At 47.6% G+C, this 10,144-nt stretch overlaps 1 pseudogene; it reads right to left on the bottom strand.

Annotated features, from left to right (window-relative positions):
• Positions 1 to 9,295: 9,295 nt before the first annotated feature.
• Positions 9,296 to 9,969, bottom strand: LOC119825623 (annotated as a pseudogene).
• Between the last annotated feature and the right edge of the window lie 175 nt (positions 9,970 to 10,144).

Below are 10,144 nucleotides of genomic sequence, written 5' to 3'. Positions count from 1 at the left end.
CTTTGTTGTTACATATTGCTTAATGAACTTGGGACAAAGAAGGGATGGTTGGTAAAACGCTTGCCAGGCTAGCAAGTATGAGGACCCAAGTTTGGTTCACCTAAAAAGCTGGGCATGGGGCTGGAGAGATGGCTCAGAGGTTAAGAGAACTGACTGCTGTTCTGGAGGTCCTGAGTTCACTTCCCAGCAACCACATGATGACACATACCCATCTATAATGAGATCTGGTGCCCAAAACACTATATACATAATAAATAAATTTTTAAAAAAGCAGGGATTGATGGCACCCACATGTGGTCACAGTGCTGGGGAAGTGGCGACGGGCACATCTGTGGGGCTTGCTGGCCAGTTAGACTTGCTTCCTTGTCCAGCTCCAGGCCAAACGAGAGGCCCTGCCTCAGGAAAGAAGACGGGGACTAGGGAGATGGCTCAGCAGGAAAAGGCACTTGCCACTATCCCGGAAGACTTGATTTCAGCCTCTTGACCTACATAGTGGAAGGAGAGAATCAACGGCTACCAGTTATCCTCTGACCTGGACAGGTGCGCAGGGCGCTCGTGTCCACTCATGTGCACATGCACCTGCACACACACATGCTCTCACACATGCATGCACTCGCACACACAGGCACAAGTATATAGATAAATGTGAGAAAAATCAAAAATAACAAAACAAGATGGATGGCTCCTGAGGAGAGACACTCCAGCTTCAGCTCCGGCTTCCACATGTGCATACACACACATACATCTGCACCCAGGCATGCAACCACTCCCATGCATACAAGGACAGACAGACAGACAGTTCTGCCCCATCCTTGTCTTCGATAACCAAAGGAACATGACTATTTCATAACCAGTGCGAGACTCTCTTTGGGACCAACTGTAACATTTGGCTGCACTCTGTCTCTTCAGGGAAAAGGGGCTGGCGCAAGGCATTGCAAACATCAGGGCCTGACCTAAGGTCCACAATCCCATGGCCCTGTGTGAGGCAAGGAAGGTCTGTCTGGGTTCTCAACAAATACTGAGAGACATGGAGCCCTGACCACACCCAGACGTGGGTTTGACTGGAAGCTGCACCTGGCATGCTCAAGGGAAGTCGGCCAAGAAGAGAAAGCAAATTCTATTCTCATGAGGCTGAAAAGCAGCTGGTTCCTTCTAGGCGTTTGCAGGACACACGACACCTGGGTGGTGGGAAAATGGTTTGGACAGAGTGACAGGAAAGACAAGCTGAGCTCCTTTGGAGAGGAGTCAGTTGATCACCCTGGGTCATCACAGCGGAGATCTGCTTTCTGGTGTCCGGAAGTGTGAGGACCTGACTTTGCAAACTCCATTTTAAAGAAGGGGCTTCATCTTAAGCCATATAATGAGCTGGGGGGTGGGTGATCTCACCTCCAGAAATGTACTGCCATAGCAGAAATTTGAACAGATACCCTAAAAATGGCCAAGTAAAAAGATAAGGAGCAGGGCCATAAAATTTAACAAGGTCCAGATGTTCCTGGGAGGCATCCGGTCCTTGAAGATACCTTGTCAGTTATTAATAACCTTTGGTTAGGTTTTCGCGCCCAAAAACTGACCATTTAAAAGCTTTAAAAGTTCTCCCCTTCCCCAGGCTTGGGGCTGCACTTCCCTCACCCACTGTGTTGGCAGGGGCAGAGGTGTGGCCCAAACTCAAGTTTGAATTAAAAACCCCCTTGTAATTTGCATCGGAAATCCAGCTCCATAAATTCATCTGGGAACCAGAAACTTGGGCACAACAGTAGACCCTACCTGTGCTCAGCTCAGAGAAACACTTCCATTTGATCCTAGCTTGGAGATTTCCTATAATCATGACATTATAGGAAAGGTGAGATTTCCTGCTTCACAGAGAAGTCAGCTGAGGACCAGAGAGTTTGGCTAATTTGTCCAAATCTGGCCAATGATAAACCAGGAGAGCAAACGCAAACATCTCACTCCACGGCTTTGTTTTCAAGGTTCTGAGCAGAAAGGAGATGAGAGATGCCCAGACAAGGGGAACTGGAAAGTGCAGGCTGAAAGCCTTGACCCACAGCAGGGGGGAGGGAGGCATCCCACTTCCAAGTCTCCAAACATTAGCGCCTCAGGCCCCTCCCAGGATGCCTGGCATAGTGCCTTGAACTCAGAGGATGTTCTAGAACAGCCGGTTCCCTTCTCCAAGGCTGGCTCTTGGATGACCTTGCTCCTCTTTCTTAGTGTATTTATTTCTTTTTCTTGTCTTAAACTGTTTCTCTCCTGGCAGTGGTGGTGCAATGCCAGCACTCAGGAGGCAGAGGCAGGTGGATCTCTGAGTTTGATGCCAGCCAGGTCTACAGAACAAGTTCCAGGACAGTCAGAACTGTTGCACAGGTCTAGAAAAACTATTTAAAAATGTTTGTTTCGGCCGGGCGGTGGTGGCGCACGCCTTTAATCCCAGCACTCAGGAGGCAGAGGCAGACGGATCTCTGTGAGTTCGAGACCAGCCTGGTCTACAAGAGCTAGTTCCAGGACAGGCTCCAAAGCCACGGAGAAACCCTGTCTCGAAAAAAACCAAAAAAAACAAAAAAACAAAAACAAAAAAAAAAGTTTGTTTAACTGGGTGGTGGTGGCTCAAACCTTTAATCCCAGAACTGGGGAGGCAGACACAGGAGGATCTCTGTGAGTTCGAGGCCAGCCTGGTCTACAAGAGCTAGTTCCAGGATAACTAGGGCTGTTACACAGAGAAACCCTGTCTTGAAAAAGAAATAGTTTCTCCTCTGGGCTGGAGAGATGGCTTAGAGGTTATGGTGGATGCTGCCCTTGCAGAGGACTGGAGTTGTCTTAAAACAGAGACTGGAGAGATGGCTCATTGACTAACTTACTCCTCTTTTAGGGAACCTCGGTTTGGGAACAGCACCCTCATCCAGCAGCTCACAACCCAATTCTGGGTCCAGGAGATCCAAGGCCTCTGACCTCTGCAGGCACTTGCACCCATATGCTCGCGCACACACACACACATACACACACATCTAAATATAGCTAAAGATAAGCCTCGGGGCTGAGTATGGTGCTTCATGCCTTTAATCCCAGCTCTCAAGAGACAGAAGTGAGAGGCTCTCTGGGAGTTTAAGGCTCGCCAGAGTGACATACGAAGTTCCAGGACAGCAAGTGCTACATAGAGAAACCCCGTCTCAAACAAAACAAAAACAAATCAAAAGTCAATAGGTCTTACAAAGCCAGAAAACAAGGCTAAGTATGTGGCTCATGGCCGAGGGCTTGCCTCTGGGTTTGGTTCCTGATCTAACAGGATGACAGCACACACTCTTACAATGCTGAGAATTCCAGAAGTGAGAAAAGGAGGACAGGGCCATCCTCAGCTATATAGTCAGTTTGAGGATAGCCTGAGCTATGTGAAACCCTGCTTTTAAAAAAGTGTAAGACAAACAAAAAAGACACAATCCTGCATCCACATGGTGGGTAGATAGAGATGAAGAGGTGTGCCAGCATTTAGGAATGCTTGTTGGTACTGCAGAGGGCCTGGGTTCACTCAGCACCCACATGATGATTAACAACCATCCATAAATCCAGCTCCTCTTTGTATGTAGATGTGTGTGTATGTATCTGGCTATCTACCTACCTACCTACCTATCCATCCATCCACTCATTCATCCATTCATCTACCTATGTACCTATTTATCCATCAACCCACCCATCCATCAACCCGTTCATCCATTTATCATCCATCCATCTGTCTGTCTGTCTGTCTATGTGGAACAGTTTTCTTATGGAGACTGGCCTCAAACTTTCAGCCATTCTCCTGCTTCTGCAACTAGAATGCTTTCTGGGATTATAAGTGTTGGCCCAGAAAGACAACTATCATATGTACTCACTCATAAGTAGTCTCTAGATGCAATGCAAAGAAAAACCAGCTTACAGTCCACAACCCCAAAGAACCTAGACAATAAAGAGGACCCCAAGAGAGACATACATGGATCTACATAGAAAGGAGAAAAAGACAAAATCTCCTGAGTAAATTGGGAGTTTGGGGGTCAGCGGAGGGGGAAAAAGGGGAGAAGGCAAGAAGGGAGAAGAGCAGAGAAAAATGTATAGCTTAATAAACACAGAACAAAATGAAACAAAAAATAAGCGTGGACCACCATGTTGGGTCCTGCCTTTCTTTCATGTCTCTGTAACCAATATTGACAGAAACAACCCTGAAGAGGAGAGATTTTCCTTGGCTCATGACTTGAAAGGGTTTGAGTTATCATGGCCGAACATGTCTGTTTACTGAGATGGTGGTAGGGGTGTGTTTATGCCATGATATCAGGAAGCAGACAGCCAGGCAGAAAGAGGACAAACATAACATTCCCCCGAGTGACTAACTGACTTCTGCCAATGGGACCTACTTCCTAAAGATGTCACAGCCTCCAAAAGAGTGCTACCAGCTGGGGAACACTAAAAGCTTGGGCCAGGGAAATACAGGTAAGATTCAAGCCACCACTCTGAGGTGTGATGGCTGACATCAAAGCTACTGAGGTTGGATTGATCTGCCGCAGAAGCCCTGGCTGACTGAGAGGAAACAACATTATCAGCCTCCTGAGATGAAACCTGGTCTTCAGCCTCCGGTGGGGACTGGCCAGTGGTTCCAGGGCGGAGCACCGTGAGTGTTTGCTTAGAACTGATCTATCAGCTATGACCCCGAATAGAATTTGACAAAAGGACCATGGCCCTGCACTACAGAGAAATTCAACATTAGAAAAAGCAGAATCCAATTAGGAACCCGTTGGCTTCTCATAGGCAAACATGCCCCAACTGCTTCCTCTATTTCCCCATTACCTTGTTTGATGATGGAAATCAATCACAAAAACCTATTAAAACACACACAACACACACACACACACACACACGACCAGCAAGAATGGATAGGTGGACAACGGTACTTGCTGCCATGCCTGATGACCTTAGTTGGATCCCTAGACTCACATGGTAGGAGGAGAGAATGGACCTCCGGCAACTTGTCCTCTTAGCTCCACACACAAATACACTTAAAAAAAAAGGTTATTTTGTTATTTTGTTGCGTTTTTTGTTTGTTTGTTTGTTTTTGTTTTTCGAGACAGGATTTCTCTGTAGCTTTGGAGCCTGTCCTGGAACTAGCTCTTGTAGACCAGGCTGGCCTCGAACTCACAGAGATCCGCCTGCCTCTGCCTCCCGAGTGCTGGGATTAAAGGTGTGCGCCACCACCTCCCGGCTGTTTTCGTTTCTCGAGACAGGGTTTCTCTGTGTAGCCCTGGCTGTCCCGGAACTCACCCTGTAGACCAGGCTGGCCTCAAACTCAAGAGATCCGCCTACCTCGAACTCCCAAATGCTAGGACTAAAGGCATTAAAGGATTAAAGGCCACCACTGGTCAAATAAGTGTTTTTGAATTAAAAAAAAAAAAGGTAGACAGGTGGTGACAACGACACATCTTTAGTCCCGGCACTCGGGTGGCACAGGCAGGCAGATCTGAGGTGGAGGCCAGCCTGGTCTACAGAGTGAGTTCCAGGACAGCCAGAACCCTGTCTTGAAAAACAAACACACAAACAAAAACAAAAGCAAAAAAACTAAAAACAAAAACAAAACCAAGGGGAAAGAAGATAGAACAGGATATCCAAGAATCTGACGGTAACCCCCAGGGCACCATCTGTTGAAAGTACTTGAGAAAAGACTAGCCACCAGAAACCTAAAAAGGAAACCCACGAAGGTTGGGTGTGGTGTGGGTACTTCTGATCCCAGCACCTGGGGACTGAGGGAGGATCATCCTGAGTTAACCTGTCTGGGCTATGCAGGAAGACCCCATCTTAGTAAATTGAAACAAATACTTAAGAAAAGGAGAGAGGGCCGGGCGGTGGTGGCGCACGCCTTTAATCCCAGCACTCGGGAGGCAGAGGCAGGCGGATCTCTGTGAGTTCGAGGCCAGCCTGGTCTACAAGAGCTAGTTCCAGGCCAAGCTCTAAAAAAGCTGCAGAGAAACCCTGTCTCGAAAAACCAAAAAAAAAAAAAAAAAAAAAAAAAGAAAGAAAAAAAGAAAAGGAGAGAGGGGGGTTTAGGACACATGTGCTCCGGAGGGTTTAAAGCTTCACAGGTTCTACCAGACTCTTGAAAAAGAGAAGGATTTCAAATGGACACTCAGGAAACCTGCAGGACCCCGTTCTCTCAGCCAAGCTTCAGAGAGTAGGTGGGGCGTGGGTGTCTTTCACGGCCCATCAGGGAAAGTGGGAGAAAGAAAGAATATGGTATCTCACCCCTCCCCCCCAGAACTGAACCAAACTAAACCCCTTCTCCTTAAGTTGCTTTTGGTGGCAGAGTCTTCTCTCAGCAACAGAAGGTGATGATTCACAAATTACAGGAGGCTTTAGTCCGTCTGGCTGCTGAGCAGCACGGCTCACAACAGTGGGAGTGTGCAATGGAAGCTGCTCGCATCACAGTGGACCAAGAGCATGAGGGGTCAGCGGCCAGGGGGAACGTCAAAGACCTGCTTCCACAAACTGGGGTTCACCTCGGTTTCCCAGCTCCGCAGCTGAGGAGGAAACATTCAAAATGGGAACCTGTGGAGGACATTTCAGATTCAAATCACAACAGTGTCCAAAGAGAACTGGAAACTCACTCCATATGGAAAGCCAGCAGAGTTGGTGTGAGAACCGCCGTGAAATACAAGAAACTGTGAACCTACAGGAAACAGACCAAGAAGGCCAGACAATGGCGCATGCCAGAGTAGGATATAATCATATACTGATTTTTCCAGAGTCACAAAGGACATGGGAGAGACGTTCCTCAAGCCTGGGAACTTGGAGGCCGCGAAGGAGAAGATGGATATATTTGACTGCATAAACATTCAGCTGTTTTGTGTGACAAAGGACACCATAAATAAAACCAATTCAGATGGTGGAGCTGAAGAAAAATATTTGCAATATAAATAACAGCCTCCCACCGCCTGCTGATTGTTACCGCGTGCCAGGCAACAGTCTGTTTACGACACACGCATTCTGCATCTGCCTCCAGCAATGCTTCGAAGCAGGAGCCATGGTGACAACTGCGAGGGTTATTCCACAGATGAAGAAACTGAGGCAAGACAAGGTTAAATAAATAAGTTGCTGAGGTCAAAGGGGCGGGTAGGGCAGAATCAAGATGTGACCCTTGGCAGCGTTCTCAGTCACCCCTCAGATGGAAGCCAAAAGCCAAATTGCGCACTATTTAAAGAGCTCTTACAAACTGACCCGAGCAAGCCAAGCCACACACAAATGGACTATTCACAGGCTAATGGACTCAAATTCAGCGGTAGCCAGAAAAACACAAATGAGGGGCTGGAGAAACGTCTCCAGGGATAAGAGCACTCGTTCTTGTAGAGGACCTGAGTTTGGCTGCCAGCACCCATGTGGGTCACCTCACAACCACCTGCAACTCCAGCTCCAGGGGATCTGACAGCCTGCACCCCCCCCCCAACACAAATGAAAATAAATTTAACAAACAAACAAAAAGCAAGAAGGCCTTACTGCATACATTGGACTGAGACAGACAGGAAAGAGAAATGGTGTCAATTGCTACAGAAATGTGGAGAAAGGGGCATTCTCATGCACTCTCTGGCCTTTAGGGAAAGCTATCCGGCAATGTCCATGAAATTAAAACTACATGTCCCCTTTGACATGCTAATCCCATTCCTGGGAAGTTGTCCCAAAGAAAAAAAAAGAGCAATATTTTTTTAAAGATGTTTATGGGAGACCTTTTTTTGTGGTTGTTTTGGTTTTGGTGGTGGGCGGGGTCAGAAAACTAGGCACAGAGTGAATGCTCATCGAAAGAGAGTGGGCAATGACCGAATGAGTTATGTCCTTCCTATGGAATACTTAATTAGCAAAGAAGGATAATGACCACCTATGACTTATAGTATTTCCACAAATTATTGAGAAGTATGAAAAATATGATGCTTAAAAAAATGCAGCCAGGCCGGGCGGTGGTGGTGCACGCCTTTAACTCCAGCACTCCGGAGGCAGAGGCAGGCGGATCTCTGTGAGTTTGAGGCCAGCCTGGTCTACCGAATGAGTTCCAAGACAGTCAGGGCTACACAGAGAAACCTTGTCTCGAAAAAGAAAAAGAAGAAAAATGTTTTCTCCTGTTTTTCTAGAACAAGGGGAAAATATTTGTGGAAGACTAGGTTAATTCAGGGAAGCAGCATAAAGAACACGCATTGGTTGTCCGGGAAGCTGGGGGATGCGCGTGAGCTGAGAAGTAAGAGAGATGATAAAGGACAAATTACAGCTCACATGCCAGCCCGCCTTGCTGCTTGCTTTATCATAAATAACATTGTACTGCACAATGGCTGCTCATAGGGATGGGGTTGGGAATCAGACTAGTGCAACAGCCACTCTGTAAAATGCAAAAAAAGCCTTACTACTTTTTAGAATTGTCACTGCCTTGGCTTGACTTGAGAAGGTGTGCCTTCCTATAGTTTGCAACCAGCGCTGGCTCTCCTCCCGCCTGTAGCTGTGCTCTACTGGGTCACTTACAGGCTTCGAAAGAGCTTTGACAAATAAGGCAGGGCTGAGAACGAGACAGAGATGATATGACCCATAAGCCCCAAATACCTATAGTACAGATACAGTTTGTACAACTAACTGGCATGGTGGCGTATGCCTTTAATCCCAGCATTTGGGAGGCAGAGGCAAGCAGATCTCTGTGAGTTCGAGGCCAGCCTGGGCTCCATAGAGAGACCCTGTCCAAAATGTAAAAGTTATTTGTTGCTGGATAGATGTGGGCCTGCCCTCACACATACCAGGGCCAAAGAGGAGGCTAATATGGTCTGAGATTCCAGATGGGAAGTGGGAACCACAGCCACTGACTGGAGCCAGGCTCTAAAGCAAGCAAGAAGCCTTGATCCTCAGTCTCACTGTCTGCCATGACTCTCGTTCCCACACTTTCTCCAATCATACAAATGTTTATTGAATAAACATACAAATGAACACAGAGAGCTCCACAATCCCCACAGAGAGGCTGACTCACTGATAACCTGGACTGGAATGCAGATCGCTGTTGGATAGTGGCAGGGGCTCCTGGCACTGAACCTGTCTGTCATAGTCATCATTGTCACTGACCCTCCTCCAAGCAGACTGTGCCCTTTGGAGGTGACTGGACCCCAGCCAAGCTATGGAGCGGTGCGTGATTAGCTTTGGCCGGTTGCCTAGACAATGCTGCGGGCATGGAGGTGAGACAGTCAGGGCTGCTTGGCAGAGATTTTCTTTTTTTTTTTCTTTTTTCACAGGCATATAAACTATTTATTAACAGCGAAGGCCCAGGGATTCATTTCTTCTTGGATACACCCACAGTGCGGCCCCAGCGGCCAGTGGTCTTGGTGTGCTGGCCTTGGACACAAAGGCCCCAGAAGTGGCGCAGCCCCCTTTGGGCTCAAATCTTCTTCAGTCTCTCTAGGTCACGCAGCTTGTTGTCCAGGCTGTTGGCCAGAACCTGGCTGTACTTTCCGTCCTTCATACCCTTCTGTCTGTTGAAGAACCAGTCTGGGATCTTGCACTGCTGGGGATTCTGCATGAGCTGGGGATTCTGCATGATGGTGATCACACGTTCTACCTCATCCTCCGTGAGCTCTCCAACCTCCTCTTGGTGAGGTCAATGTCCTCTTTCCTCAACACCACATGAGCGTATCTCCACCCCACTTTTTCTTTAATATTTATTTATTATGTATACAGTGTTCTGTTTGAATATATGCCTGGAAGCCAGAGGAGAGAGCCAGATCTCATTATAGATGGTTTGTGAGCCACCATGTGGTTGCTGGGAATTGAACTCCAGATCTCTGGAAGAGCAGTCAGTCCTCTTAACCCCTGAGCCATCTCTCCAGCCCCTCCACCCCATGTTCTTAATGGCAATGATGGCAAGGCTATTTCCTGCCGCCCATCGATGTTGGTGTTGAGTCCTCACAAGATGTGGGGGAACTTCTCAGGAGGCATCACGAGAGACATAGTGGCAGCACAATCGGCGGCAGCGTGTAGGCCTCCTGTAGAAGAGCTTTCTTCATTTTTCTAAAGGGCTTTTGGGAGCCAAGGTTGTTCCTCAGTTCATGGAGTGTCTGCCTAGCAAACATGAAATCCTGGGTTCAATTATCAGCACAACATATAACATGGTGGCACATGCCTG

The sequence above is a fragment of the Arvicola amphibius genome, chromosome 10 (assembly GCF_903992535.2).
Source record: "Arvicola amphibius chromosome 10, mArvAmp1.2, whole genome shotgun sequence".
In the NCBI taxonomy this organism is placed as follows: Eukaryota; Metazoa; Chordata; class Mammalia; order Rodentia; family Cricetidae; genus Arvicola; species Arvicola amphibius.
This window is presented reverse-complemented; position numbering and strand designations above follow the sequence as displayed.